General features: G+C 39.9%; 1 long non-coding RNA gene across 1 annotated transcript; it reads right to left on the bottom strand.

Moving 5' to 3' along the window:
- Positions 1–2,387: 2,387 nt before the first annotated feature.
- LOC119854974 lies at positions 2,388–12,575 on the bottom strand. Its single transcript, XR_005292712.2, has 5 exons — positions 12,458–12,575; positions 11,810–11,949; positions 7,954–7,988; positions 3,846–4,065; positions 2,388–3,514 (listed from the first exon to the last, which is right to left on the bottom strand). It is a non-coding gene; the product is annotated as an uncharacterized LOC119854974 (long non-coding RNA).
- Between the last annotated feature and the right edge of the window lie 3,314 nt (positions 12,576–15,889).

Raw genomic sequence — 15,889 nt, 5'->3', positions numbered from 1 at the left:
GTTTCCTTTCTCTGTACTCTTTTCAATTCTAATATATCTTTTTGAGATGGATGAACCTGAATTACACACATTATTCAAGGTCTGGGCATTCCATGGATTTTATATAGTAGCATTATGATATTCTCTGTTTTATCTATCGCTTTCCTAATGGCTCCTGCCACTGTTAGCTTTTTTGACTGTTGCTGCACATTGGGGGGAGTGTTTTCAGAAAACTATCCACAGTGACTCCAAGATCTCTTTCTTGAGTCGTAACAGCTAATTTAGACCGTGTCATTTTGTATGTATAGTTGGGACTAAATTTTCCAATGTGCATTACTTTGCACTTATCAACATTGAATTTAATCTTCCATTTTGTTGCCCAGGCACTCAGTTTTGTGAGATCCTTTGTCACCCTTCACAGTCAGTTTTGGACTTAAATATTGAGTAATTTTGTATCATCTGCATTTGCCACCTCATTGTTTGTCCCCCTTTCCAGATCATTTATGAATATGTTGAACAGCACAGGTCCCAATTCAGATTCTTGTCAGACTCTTCTATTTGCCTCTCTCCATAGTGAAAACTGACCATTTATTCTGACTCTGTTTCCTAACTTTTAGCCAGTTATTGATCCATGAGAGGACCTTCCCTCTTACACCATAACTGCTTGCTTTAAAAGCTTTGGTGTGAAACCTTGATGAAGGCTTTCTGAAAGTTCTTGTACACAATATCAACTGGATTACCCTTGTCCACATGCTTGATGACACCCTCAAAGAATTGTAATAGATCGATGAGGCATGATTTCCTTTTACAAAAGCTTTATCGTGTTTATCTATGTGCCTGATAATTTTGTTCTTTACTATGGTTTCAACCAACTTCCCAAGTAAAGAAGGTATGCTTACCAGCCTGTAAATTGCTAGAATCACTGTTAGAGCCTTTAAAAAAAAATCAGCATTACATTACCTATCCTCCAGTCATCTGGTATAAGAGGCTGATTTAAACAATAGGATACATGCCACACATAGTGGTTTTGCAACTTCCTATTTGAGTTCCTTTGAAACTTTTGGGTAAATATCATCTGGTCCTGAGGACTTATTATTATTTATTTTAGCATTTTTTTTTCTAAAACCTCCCCTATTGACTCCTCAGTCTGGGATAGTTCCTCAGTATGGCTTGGGTATAGGAATCTATACCAAATCTTCTGCAGTGAAGACTGAAGTTCATTTACCTTCTCTGCAACTTTGTGGTTTTTCTCAAGTGCTCCTTTAGCATCCAATTGTCCAGGGGCACCACTGATTGCTGGGCAGGCTTCCTGATGTACTTAAAAATTGTTGCAGTATGTTTTTATATCCTTAGCTGGTTGCTCTTCAAATTGTTTCTTGGCCTGCCTAATTATATGTTCACATTTGACTTGCCAGAGTTTATGCTCCATTCTATTTTCCCTTAGTAGGATTTAACTTTGAATTTTTAAAGGATGTCTCACTGCCTCTATTTTTTTTTTTACTCTGCTGCTTAGTCATAGTGGTTTTTTTCAGTTCTCTGATGCGGGCTGGGGGTGGGGAGCATATATTTAATTTGAGACTCTGGTATGGCCTTTTAAAGTAGCTTCCATGCAGTTGGCAGGCATTTTCCTTTGAGACTGTTCCTTTTAGTTCCCATTTAACTAGCTTCTTCAATTGTGTAGCTCCCCTTTTTCAAGTTAAATGTGGTGAGGGATTGTTTTGGGTATTTTTGCTCCTATAAGATGTTTACATTTAATTATATTATGGTTGCTATTACCAAGCAGTTCAGCCATATTCATCTGTTCCCATAATTTATATATGTAACAAAGGAATTCAATAAAACTAAAACAGGCTTAAATTGAATATATCAAGTAGAACTGAGAACCATATCTCCATGTAATATTCATTTCAATAAAATTAGCTTTAAAATATTTAAAGACAAGTATTATAGAGCTATACTGTTTGAGATGTTAGTTGTGTCTCATTGACACTAATTAGGACCCTCAAGGGGTCAATTACCTCAAGGAAGTAATTATTGTATTAGTAAGAACTGTACTAAATACATATAGTTATATGGTATTAATTATTTTGCTGTAGCAAAGTCATAACACACTACTAGGAAATCTACATGTCAGAGTCAAGATTGTGTAAGAATCCTGTAATCTCCATTTAAAAAATAAGAATTGAATGCATATCCTTGTTCTGATCTTGGATATATAGCTTCAAAAGACATACTAGACAGTGATAATTGAAAAATATGAATTTTTAGATGTATTTTTCCTGAGGCAAAGCCAAAGGCTAAAATATGCCTTACAGTTAGCTAGCAGGACTAGACTAAGCCTGCCAATGCTGTTCAGCTGTCCAAGAGTGAACAAAGGAATTATAATTTACTTTTCTGTGTAATTCATATGATTTTTTTTAACTTGTGCATGAAAGTGAATTTGGAAGTTTAAAGTCATAATATACTTCAGTTTAAATACAGTTATAAACTGGTTACTTAAATGAAAATAAAAGATACATGTATTAACACTAATTCTTTATTTTGCTGGTAATATACAACATGTAGAAATGTCATGTAGAATTAAGTTTCAGTCACAACCAGCCCTATTAAGAGAGCAAACTATGTGGATCAATTGCTGGACTGCAAACTTACAGATATACTGCCTCAAGTGAAAACATATATTCAACAGAAGACTCACAAATATTCCAGCATAATTTCTTTGTAGGTTGATTTACTGAAATGCCAGTGAATTTTACCTAACAAGACTATAACAGAAAATGAGTATTGTGTTTCATACACCAGTTCCACACTAAAGGCTGCAGAGGTTGGCTTCAGTGAGATGAAACTGGTACTGACCCATAACTCTCTAAAGGGTAATGATATCAACAAAACCCACCTGAGGATTCTTGTCTTTAATAAGGTCTTGATTCAAAAAAACGTTAACAACATTTTATTGATCATAACAAAATCCTTATCTGAATTCTGTCTCTGTGAAACCCCAACAACATTGTAGAGTCATATTTTCTGATGGAGATATAGCCAAGAGTTTGCCATTTATTTTTTCCAACTCCCTCTGTCCTTTACTTCTGAGATGCACAGACACATCCTCTAGAAAATGAAGTTGGTTTGTGTGATCATTAACCTTGGCTTTTTCAAATATCCACATTCTCCCCAGGGGTGTGTTATAGACTTGGGTTTAACAGTCACTTAATCAAGTTAGAATGTAAAGGATAAAATAATACTTCTGTTTCTGATCAGAACTGAGAAGTAGTTTAAAGAACTGCAGGATATTAATGATGCTCCTTCCCTTCAGCGATGGTATTACAAATATCTTATTCACACAAATGCTGCAGTCATCACTTTTTATACATTTATGATTAGCAGGTATAGTAATTCCAGGAATAAGTGTCTGAAATCTAGTTGTGATGGTGCTTGTACCTCAAGTTTCATTGGTCCCCTTGGGCTGTCTGTGCTGCCTGCTGGTCGCTCTGTACTGCTCCAATGGGAAGAGTACATCTTCCTTGGCACCCTGAGGCTGAGCCAAATCCAGCACAAGTTACTCATTTAGGAATTCCTACTGGCTTTAGGAAGTGTGCTCATGAGTATACCCAGTTTAGGCCCATGTAGGCCACTATATCCATCCCTCCCTCCCACCCCACGGAAGAGACAGATGTTATTGTTAAGAGCCCAGATGATTTTCTCCTCCTTTTTCACAGGGTTCATACTGGAGAAGCGAGTTGAGACTAGGTGGACTGGGGACAGAGCCAAGGGCATGCAAATTGTCTTGCTACCCCCCACCCCTGCTTCCCTTTTCAGCCTTGTTGAAATTTACCTGGAAGAATTAATACAATCACAGGTTAACTTACCTTTTCCCCTCCCCTCAGCCCTTCCTCGGTCTCTGTAGGGAAAGCCAAAGCTGGGTGAAGGGGTGTCTCTTATGGCATTGGAGCCATTTCTATTGGGAGACTCGTAGAATATTCAGGCAATCTCCGCAGACGACTCCTTGGAAATTTTCTTTCTATATGTCCCCTCTCAACTCTCACACGTCTTAAAGAATTTTTCCCTACACAATGATCAATATGAGTTCTGTTTAGATTAAACAAAAGTAGTATTGATTAGTTATTGTTTGAGACCAAGACCCCATTGTGCTAGGCACTGTACAAACAAATAACAAAGATGATCCCTGTTCAGAAGAGCTTTCAGTCAAACACATTAAACGTACATAATAAAAAAATGAAATCTATTGTTAGGTCACACTGACATTATCTCTACTCCCTGAGGGGTAGTGAGGAGATGTATGAAACTGGGTAATGGAAGGGGGGGGAAATCAGAAATAGATTTTTTTTTGGTGTTTGTTTTTCATGGAAGGGCTCGAGTTTCTTTTAGTGTGGTTGCTATACCTCCATTTGTGCTTATTAACTTTGACATGAGTAAACCTCCTGTCAAGGTTCATTCCCCACTCTGAACACTAGGGTACATAGATATGGGGACCTGCATGAAAAACCCCCTAAGCTTATTTTTACCAGCTTAGGTTAAAACTTCCCCAAGGTACAAACTATTTTACCTTTTGTCCCTGGACTTTATTGCTGCCACCACCAAGCATCTAACAAATATAACAGGGAAAGAGTCCACTTGGAAACGTCTTTCCCCCTAAAATCCCCCCAAGCCCTACACCCCCTTTCCTGGGGAAGGCTTGATTAAAATCTTCACCAATTTGCATAGGTGAACACAGACCCAAACCCTTGGCTCTTCAGAACAATGAAAAAGCAATCAGGTTCTTCAAAGAAGAATTTTAATTAAAGAAAAAGAATCACCTCTGTAAAATCAGGATGGTAAATACCTACAGGGTAATCAGATTCAAAACATAGAGAATCCCTCTAGGCTAAATCTTAAGTTACAAAAAGACACAAAAAAAGGAATATACATTCCATTCAGCACAACTTATTATATCAGCCATTTAAACAAAACAGAATCTAATGCATATCTAACTAGACTGCTTATTAACTCTTCACAGGAGTTCTGACCTGCATTCCTGCTCTGGTCCTGGCAAAAGCAACTCCCGGACAGAGAGAACCCTTTGATTTCCTCCTCCAGTTTTGAAAGTATCTTGTCTCCTCATTGGTCATTTTGGTCAAGTGCCAGCGAGGTTGTCTTAGCTTCTTAACCCTCTACAGATGAAAGGGTTTTTCTTCTGGCCAGGAGGGATTTAAAGGTGTTTACCCTTCCCTTTATATTTATGACATCCCCAAACTCACAGATATTACCACTTGAACAGTTTGTATATAGGTGTTTGACAGATCTTGCACAAAAGTATATATTTTGGAAGTTTGGCCCAGCATTTCTAGAAACTGTCTGAATATTTCAATTTAAAAAAAAAACTTAAAGTTCAAACGATTTGTATTTAATTAATCTTTTACAGTCTGAATTGCTTTTACTGTTGTTTTCATAATCAGGAAATATTGGGAAAGAAAGTAAAACAGGCTCTTCACACTTCTTCAATAAAGTCAATAGTCATAGAATCATAGCATCGTAGAACTGGAAAGGACCTCAAAAGGTCATCTAGTCCAGTCCCCTGCACACATGGAAGGAATAAATATAATCTAGGCCAAGGGTGATCAAACCTTTTTGCCTGAGGGCCACATCTGGTTGGAGAAATTGCATGCATGGCCATGAATGTAGGGCAGAGGGTTGGGGTGCGGGGTGTGGGAGGGGGTGTGGTGTGCAGGAAGGGGCTCAGGGCAGGGAGTTGGGGTTCAGAGAGGGGTGTGGAGTGTGGGAAGGGGCTCAGGGCAAGGGTTGGGGGCTCAGGGCAGAGGGTTGGGATGCAGGAGGGGTGTGGGGTGCGGCAGGGGGCTTAGGTAAACATTTTTACCTAATGACAGGTTTCAGAGTGTACTCAGAAATGGCTAAACCATCTTGGCTGAAACATTTTTTTAAAAACAAAAAGATAACCTGCAGCAGGCACTCAGGATGGAAAAACTTCTTCCCAAATGGCAAAAATTTTGCAAAGTTATAAGCAACTGAACAGGCCTTAAAATGGGAAGCGGCAAGTAACTTTAATAGCAGGCAATGCTATTAGCCCCACCTATAAAAATATTTTAAAAGATTTGAAATAAATATGCTTCCTCATGCTAGGATTTAATATTAACAAACATGCCCCTATTATGACAGGAAGTTCTACCTTTGATCCCGCGATGCACAGGTGTCTAATCTCAATAAGCGCTATTTACAGTTAAATAGACATTTCCCTAAGAAGTCCACCAAGGACATTTGCAGGCAGATCTGATTTTTGGCATTTAATGCAGGGAACTCTAGTGGAGTGATTGATTAGTTTGAATGCACTTCCGTGCCCAAAACTATCAACCTGCCTTCTTAAAAAAGAAAAACAAAAAACCCACACCAGCTTTCTTATCTAATAATCCAGTTTTTGTTCTTGTCCATAGTATCTCACTGACCTTAGCTTTTCAAAATCCCATTTTTCCATCTGTCTACTGCCACTCCATTTCCCGACTAGTGTTACTTCTGTTGTGAATGGAATACTCTCCTCTATGGTGCTTCCTGTTATTCTAAAGATACATTCTTGGCTGGTAGGTCAGGAAAGCCCAAGGGGAAAGTGAGATCCGAGCGCAAAGCCTCAGTGCAGAAATAGCAGCCAATAGTGGATTGGAGCAGCAACCAGGAAATAGCACAGTATTATCTTCAAAGATGGAGTTCAAGGAAGAAAGGAATGGGAAGGGAGGGCTGCCTGGTAAAGGGGAATGACAAGATTAAGGATAAAGAAAAGGAGTACTTGTGGCACCTTAGAGACTAACAAATTTATTAGAGCATAAGCTTTCGTGAGCTACAGCTCACTTCATCGGATGCATTACATAATGCATCCAATGAAGTGAGCTATAGCTCACGAAAGCTTATGCTCTAATAAATTTGTTAGTCCCTAAGGTGCCACAAGTACTCCTTTTCTTTTTGCGAATACAGACTAACACGGCTGCTACTCTGAAACCTAAGATTAAGGATAGTTTTCACTTGCCTCTTTGAAAGGGGACATGGAGTAAGTTTGAGGGGACACTGATTCTTAAGAATGTGACCATAAATATGGGTAAGTAGTTAGAAGAAATGGGGCTTGGAGTGCTGGGAGGAATGAGGGGGTGGGGAGAGGAGGGGCAGAGGGGACAAATGTAGGAAACAAAGCCTGAAGTCCTCACTCAGTTCATATTTGACTGAGCTCCCATTAACTTCCATATAAGAAAACAGAATAGAGTATCAAGTAGCATCAACTTAACCCCATATTCAGAAATAGATAGGAATGAAACATGCCTTGTAACACAAAAAGCCTACTTTCTTCAAGTCACTGAAAAGAGAACAACAAAGAGATATAATTGCATAAACTGAATCCAGTACTAAACTACCTAAAACTTGTCTGAACATATTGTAAAACTACAAGCTCTTCTTGACAATAAATAAAATACATTCATGCTTGTTTAAATTCAGGTCAGAAGTAGGTTAAAAAAAACTGGGAAATTAATTGTATTTGATGCCATTTCTGTTGCTGAAAGCATACTGATTAATAGCACCCTGATTGTGATTTTTACAATTTAAAGACCTAATTCTCTCAAAATGGGTTTATAGGCTTAAGTGAAATTACTTTTTTTCCAGTGGCGGAGATCCAGCATATTTTACATCTGATTCATGATAAAAAAACCTCAAAATACAACTCACCCACATACCACATTTCACACAATATTAACCTCATTAGTACCAGTGGTGAAAGCCCAAGAGCCAAGGCATTTTCAACATGTTATTTTTCAATATATTTTACACAAACAGATTTTTTGACTGGTGTAATATGTAGAATTAATGCACGTTGATAGCCAAAATCTCTCATTAACACATTTCTTAACTGCTTCTTCCTAGTTATCTGGATGAGTTCTAGGTTGCTGACTTTCCCTTCAGTCACATAAACAATTCCAAACTTACTGATTTATGTGGCTCAGTAGCAGGTCCAGCTGATTCTGCCAATAGAAGAAGGATTAATCATTATCAAAAGCTGTTGTTGATAGAATCAAACCCACTCCATCTAAAAAGTATTTGAAAAATATCAAGTGCTTTTATTTTTTGGATAAGCTACTTTAAGTCACTGATCTCCTGTTCCTATTTTGAATATTCAGGTGTTCAATCCTGCTATGGGCTAAATGTACTCAGGCTGAATTAACATGGAGATGTTTCTGCATGAGGTCATGCAATACCTTAAATGATAGTTCTACAGTGCCCACACTGCCTGATGAAGATACATTTAGGACAGTACTTGTACAGCTAACCATGCTTCTCTACATCGGTGGTGCCCAAAATTGTGAACTGAATGGCAACTATGTTAAAAAGAGCATGCATTTTGTTTTGGATTGAAAGTGTATATGCTGAGCTGTGCTCTGGGGGGGTGGGTTTTAAATTAATTATTATTAACCTAAAGTGTTTTAAGTTACTAAGGGGAGGGGCACTGCTGTCCCTTCCCTTTTGTAGCTTCTTAAAACTGCCCCACTAGCCACCTACTGAGTACCAAAGGGAAGGAGGATGAGAGTTATCTTTGGTTTCGCCATTGCCTGCTTTCCTATTTGATCATGAGAGCCCCAAGAAGGAGAAGAGAATAGGTGATCTGCTGGTCCTGCCTCAACCTAAAGCCTAGGAAAGGGCGGGATGCTTCCTCCATCCCCACACAGCCAGCCAGAGCAGCCTAGGAAAGGCGGAACTGAAATGGCTGAGCTACCCACCAGTTACAGCTGCCCCAGGCCAGTCTTTTTTTTTTGGGGGGGGGGTCTTGGGCAACTTTAATTCAGCCCCCTTGTGTGTATACATTATAGTACAGTCTTCATTACAGGAGCACATATTAGTTTTTACCACAGGACCTCTGTGCAAAGGCCAGACCTTCTCTGGGGATGAATCGGGGTGTGTAGTAAAGGAAACCGTTTGTAGAACCCCTGGCCCTTTGTTGCAGAATCTGGGAGATATATTATGAATGTGGCAGGGTATTGCAGGAAGAGAAAGTACAATCTCATGGTTAAGGCAATTGAAAACTAACCCTGGAGAAACTGATTTTGTCCCAGCCATGGAGTTCCTACATGACTCTGGGCTAATGACTGAAACCAGACTGTTCAGAGGTGGTGTCATTTTCTGGGAGCTGGACTTGAGACCATGAGGTCTGATTTGCAGAAGTGCTGACTGCTGAGCCCTCCTAGCTCTAAGCGTACTTAATGTGTGCTGTGCTTTTGTAAGTACTCGAAGTCCTAGATGTTTCCACTTGGGCACTTTAAAATCAGTGGATACTTTTGACCTTAATGTGAGTCTCCTTTCCCCTTCTGTAAAATAGGGATAAAACCATTCTCAAAAGTCACCTGGGTGTTGTAAAAGTTAGTATTTATGAAGCACTCTGGTACTACAATGATGAGAACCATAGAAAGTCCATGAGGAAAATAATAATTGTGCCTTCAGAGCAAGGATTGAACATACATATGTGAAGTACATAAGGCACTTCGATCAAGGAGGGCAAAACAAAAATATTGAATAGCTGCTCATTAAGTGAGCTATGATCATCCTGTGCACTGAATGAGGCCAAGTATTGTGGAAAACACAGCATGATCATGAAACTAAAGACTGTTTCATAATCCATCCACACACACACACACACAGGGGACAATTTAAACTTGCATAGGTAACCTTACTTCTGGCGTATCCTCAGTTTTGAGTGCTTGACATTGCAACCTTCATAATGTTCTTTTAACATAGTTTGTGTGTTATATAAACACACACACACACACACAATATTGTTTTTTCCAATACTATTCTGAGTTCATGTAGTATTTACTCCATTACTTTCAGGATTGTTATGCTATACATAATGAGTACAGTTTCAGATAATGAGGTATAGTTCAAATGAGATTATACAAAGATAGGAGAATCACTTATCACTCTTATTTTTATTATTATTCTTAAGTACCAGTCACAGTTGGTTAGATAAAATATGAACTGGTTTAGGGATTTTTTTAACTGCTCATACGTCTTTGGTATTTTCCTATCTGGTTCATCAATCAAAACTATTTTAATACCCTAGGCACACTAAATAGAACAATACTTGAACTAGTGCCCTTTTGTATAGTAGTTGGGAGAGCCTTGTTGCAAGTCTATGAAGTTCTGACACCAACAAAAGGAGATCTACCTGTATTTTGCACTCTGTGATAAAGAGGGTCCCTGGAAATTTTTCTGAGCATCTCCAAAGAGATCCACACTATTTTTACTGAGGACTGATAAGGGAAGCATCATCTATGAAGCAATAGTACAAATTTTGCAGATCTGGAGGACAGCGTTTTGACTGAATACAGCCTTAGGTTTTCAGAACAATAGATGCTTTTCTACACAGTTCTGTAGGCAGACAACTGTCGCTAACCCACAGATATCAGTGTATCTAGAAGCTTATGTAGATCCCTATCATCATGGTATCCAAATACCATGCCTGGGAGCAGTTTTAGCTCTTGCAGATTCAGCTATACATGAGTTTTGATTGATAGATGTTATTTATGTTGAGTCTTCTGATGATTCCCATTCTCCACTACTATGGAGTCTTCCTCATTTTTTCCTTCTATTTTGTGCTTTTGGAATCATCCTAATCCCCCGCTACCTCCTACACACACACACACGCGCGCGCACACCCCTACCTTCTCTTTGACAAGGAGGGCATTGTGCAAGGGAATAGCAAGATTTGCTAAATCCTCATAAGTGGTGCACACATCCTGTGCAGCTTAACTATGTGGAGGAAAGCTGTGGACAGGCAAGGGTGGAGTGAATTGTGTGGGGAAAGAGTTTGGTTGCTGCTTGGATTCTTCTATCCTTTCTCCACAGACTAAGGGGAGAGATTAGGGCTGTAAGGGTCACTCCATGATGGAGACTCTGAAGGGGAGCCACTTCCTTTTCCCTCCCTCATGTAGTGAAAGCAATTCCTACCCCACTTCCACAACAAAGGTCCCCAAGTCAAAGGCAGGTTAGTGCACTGGGGAGATTTTTCTTTAAAATGCAAAGCAAAGAAACATACCATAGAGATGAATAAAAATCTTACCAACCATAGAAAGAGTGACTTTTTCCTGTGGATCAGCACAAAGTTATTCAGCACAGGTGTTTACTGAATTTTCACAATTTATCATAATTACAGATTCAATGGCCCTCATACTCACACTTCTACTTCAGTCACATGCCAGCTTAACTCCACCCCAAAACTGTAAATCACCATTCTATTAAGGAACTGAAACATCAGAGAGCAGTCTGGCAGCTGTGGAAGGTCATTCAGCACAATGGTGTAGAATTTCTTTAAAAAGTGATTTTTAAATTCAAGCTTTTTTTATTTACTCTTTTGTGTTCGTTGTTACACTAGCCACATTCATTACACAAGAATATCAACCCAACTATTTTTGAGAGTTCTTCAGGAAATAGGAGCTACCTGTATCATTCATTAACATGTCACCGAAACTCCTTCTGTAGCAAGGTTAATCTTGAAAATACACTGAATTCCCCTCTCTACAACCTACATCTTTAGTCTTATAGGAGACCCTCTCTAACAGTGTCTGCTTGTACTAAAATGGCTGCTGATAGCATTGGTAAAAGCTAGGTAGCTCATCCTTAACTTTTGGGAAGATAAGTCCCCCCTCCAAAAAAACCAAAAGAGATATTCAGCATGCTACCAGACTTAGCTCTCACAGAGGAGAATTGTGTTAAGTATATAGCAATAATTTCATTTCTATTGATGAAACACTAAGCTGACTTCTGGTTCCAATATATAGCTCGTTAACCATACCTTAGTTTTTCTAGGCTGGATTTCTTGATTGGCAGTTAACTTCTAGATTATCTCTCCACAGCCTTTATGTTCTCCTCCCATCCTGTTTTCCATCTGCTCTTCTTTACCTTTTTCTCCCATTATCTTTTGCTAGTCACATACTGTAAGTTGTTAAAGATTGTGAAGCATAGCTAGTTAGCAATTTACCTAATTACCATAAGTTGGAATCTAAGATGCTGCCATATTTTTCTATATTTACAAAAGGAAATAATCAGATAGTTGCTAGTAAATATTGATTTTCTAAAATGGTGACGATATAGATTACATTCACATCATCAGTTTCTCCTGATGATGGAAATACCCTGGCAACACCCCAAACATTAGCTACCTCCTTTGGCCAAGAGGAGCAACATCACTATTGAAAAATGTGACTGTAAATGGGTTCATTCACTTCAGGATCAAGTTATACTGGTTAGGCATGGTGTAGTAGCTGTCTCCCAACACAATACTTCCTTCCTCTTTCACTGAGATGGTCTCTTTCCCCACAACTCAGCCCTTTGGCCAGATCACACTTTAGTTCACTCATTCTAGGGTAATAGAGTTCTGTGACCTTAGAAGCAGGTCTTCCATCAATGATACAAGTAGCTCCATGATCCTTACGCCCCTTACCTCAAGGGTTACAGCCCACCTTCCTGTAGCTGACAGTCAAGGTATACTCCCTCAGGTTTCTTGTTACCTCACTAGACTATTTCCTACCTCTTCTGCCCCTGAGAGAGTGACAGCAAACTCTCTTCCCTGCACCTCTTTCTGCTGCAAACTTCCTGACTTTATAATCACCACCCAGCCATTCTCCAGCTGGGCTTCATCATTAAGCAATCCTCACTTTCTCTGTCTGGCAGGTGCTGCCACGTATGGTAATTGGCCTTTCAGGCCCATGTTAACCCCGTTAGGGCCTGCATAGGATCTACACCCCATAACAAGGACTTAGGCACTTAAGCTCTTTTGAAAAAGTTGCCTTCTGTCCCTTGTGTAGCTGCACAGTGGGGAGAGAGGAATACAAGTGAGCACAAGAAACCTCCCGCACTTATGTGATCTATGCAGAGCTCTGGCAGAGTTGCAATCTCTCTGCTTCTGGGGACCATAAGGACTCCTTCATCCCCATGCCCCAGGATTAGATGGTACCAAAAAATAGCATGGGAAATAGGTGAGGGGCCAGAGCCACACTTTTCTCCACTTACGCACTGAGCAGGTTCAGCCAAAAGGATCAAGTTTGCTGCACTTTATAAAGTGGTGTAATAATGGACACATTCCCCCTTGGCATGGGCAAGTGACAGTAGTTTTGAAAAAACCCTATATGAATAAAATTATGGGGCAACAGCTTACAGGAGACTAATGTATTCTTTAGAGACAAGGGACAAAGAGTAATTTAAGGGAACCTATGACCATATCAAAGGAAAATCATTAAATCTAATTGGTATGCCTCTACAATGGAAGTGTGTCCTCAAGAAGAAATTGTCCAACAGCTCTGCATGTTTGGAGGCTTGAGATGAGCAGAAGCCATATGAAATGACAGTGATTTGGATTTTTGGAATTTGCTCTGGCTCACTCAAACTGCCCACTAGAGCTCCAGTAATCTCTATGTTGGCTTTGGATAGAAAGATGTAAGTAATACATAAAGAGTTTCAAGTAATTTAACCAAAGTAAATTTGTAGCTAACCTCAGAGTTTTGCTGCAAATGGGTAGCAATGTTTTTTTATAGTGTTTTAACTTAGTTGTGTCTACATTCTGCATGAGGTTCTTTGGTGTGTGATTTTTTTTTTCCAAATAAAACTGTGCTTTTATTTAAGTCAACCTGAATTGGGAGTGAAGTGTGTTAACCTGGGTTCACTCACTGCTGGGACATCATGGAAAGCAGGAATCTAGTTTTTGACCTTAAAGCACATGCAGAAAGGCAGGAACAAAATTCAGTACTAAGGTTAAAGGTGGTGGAAGAGTAATTGCCATTGTACTCTTGAAACTCTGCTGCAGGAAGTGGACAGAGATCAGTGATGGCATGGTGAGAAAGGACAACACAAGAGATGACAGCCTTTGTTACATGGATGTTACACAGTGAGATTGTTTTGAATGGTCAGACATACAAGTATCAAAATGCATTTGTTTAATGGAATATGTGATGGGCTGGGTCACAGAGACACCCTTGGGACTGCCACCTGATGTGCTGAGATTACCTCTGAGCCTGTTTTATCTGGCAGCGTGGGACTCTAGAACCTTGCCTTGTTGAGCCAGACCCACCAGTCTGCTCCAACACAGACCCAGGGTCTGAACCATATCCCCCCAAAACTGAAGACAACTGAAAATGGCTTAGAAAGTACTCCTGTCTATATCACCCAGATACCCAGTTCCCAATGTGATCCAAACACCAAATAAATCTGTTTTACTCTGGATAAAGCTTATACAGGGTAAACTCATAAGTTGTTCACCCTCTATAAAACTGATAGAGATATGCACGGCTGCCCCCCCCCCAGTATTAATTACTTGCTGTACGTCAATTAATAAGCAAAAAGTGATTTTATTAAGAATAAAAAGTAGGGTTTAAGTGCTTCCAAGTGATAACAGACAGAACAAAGTAAATTACCAAGCAAAATAAAACAAAAACATGCAAGTCTAAGCCTAATACAAGAGGAAACTGAATACAGACAAAATCTCACCCTCAGAGATGTTCCAATTAGCTTCTTTCACACACTAGGCTCCTTTCTAGTCTAGGCCCAATCCTTTCCCCTGGTACAATCCTTGTTCCAGCTCATTGGCAGTCAGGGATTTCTCATGACTGCAGACCCCTTTGTTCTGTTCCACCCCCTTATATATCTTTTGCACAAGGTGGGAATCCTTTGTCCCTCTCTGGATTACCACCCCTCCTTCTCAATGGAAAAGCACCAGGTTAAAGATGGATTCCAGTTCAGGTGACATGATCACATGTCATTGTAAGACTTCATGTCACTGTAAGACTCACATGACTGGAGTACTGTCATGGATGGATATAAACTGTTCAGGAAGAACAGGGCAGAAAAGGTGGAGGAGTTGCATTGTATGTAAAAGAGCAGTATGACTGCTCAGAGCTCCAGTAGGAAACTGCAGGAAAAACCTGAGAGTCTCTGAATTAAGTTTAGAAGTGTGAGCAACAAGGTTGATGTCGTGGTGGGAGTATGCTATAGACCACCAGACCAGGGGGATGAGGTGGACGAGACTTTCTTCTGGCAACTAACAGAAGTTACTAGATTGCAGGCCCTGGTTCTATGGAGGACTTCAACCACCCTGATATCTGCTGGGAGAGCAATACAGCAGTGCACAGACAATCCAGGAAGTTTTTGGAAAGTGTAGGGGACAATTTCCTGGTGCAAGTGCTGGAGGAACCAACTAGGGACAGAGCTCTTCTTGACCTGTTGCTCACAAATAGGGAAGAATTAGTAGGGGAAGCAAAAGTGGATGGGAACCTGGAAGGCAGTGACCATGAGATAGTTGTGTTCAGGATCCTGACATAAGGAAAAAAAAGAGAGCAGCAGAATATGGAACCTGGACTTCAGAAAAGCAGACTTTGACTCCCTCAGGGAACTGATGGGCAGGATCCCCTGGGAGAATAACATGAAGGGGAAAGGAGTCCAGGAGAGCTGGCTGTATTTTAAAGAATCCTTATTGAGGTTGCAGGAACAAACCATCCCGATGTGTAGAAAGAATAGTAAATATGGCAGGTGACCAGCTTGGCTTAACAGTGAAACCCTTGCTGATTTTAAACACAAAAAAGAAGCTTACAAGAAGTGGAAGATTGGATAAATGACCAAGGAGAGGTATAAAAATATTGCTCAGGCATGCAGGAGTGAAATCAGGAAGGCCAAATCACACTTGAAGTTGCAGCTAGCAAGGGATGTTAAGAGTAACAAGAAGGGTTTCTTCAGGTATGTTAGCAACAAGAAGAAGGTCAAGGGAAGTGTGGGACTCTTACTGAATGAGGGAGGCAACCTAGTGACAGAGGATGTGGAAAAAGCTAATGTACTCAATGCTCTTTTTGCCTCTGTCTTCATGAACAAGGTCAGCTCCCGGACTACT

Source organism: Dermochelys coriacea, chromosome 4 (genome assembly GCF_009764565.3).
Source record: "Dermochelys coriacea isolate rDerCor1 chromosome 4, rDerCor1.pri.v4, whole genome shotgun sequence".
Lineage (NCBI taxonomy): Eukaryota > Metazoa > Chordata > Testudines > Dermochelyidae > Dermochelys > Dermochelys coriacea.
This window is presented reverse-complemented; position numbering and strand designations above follow the sequence as displayed.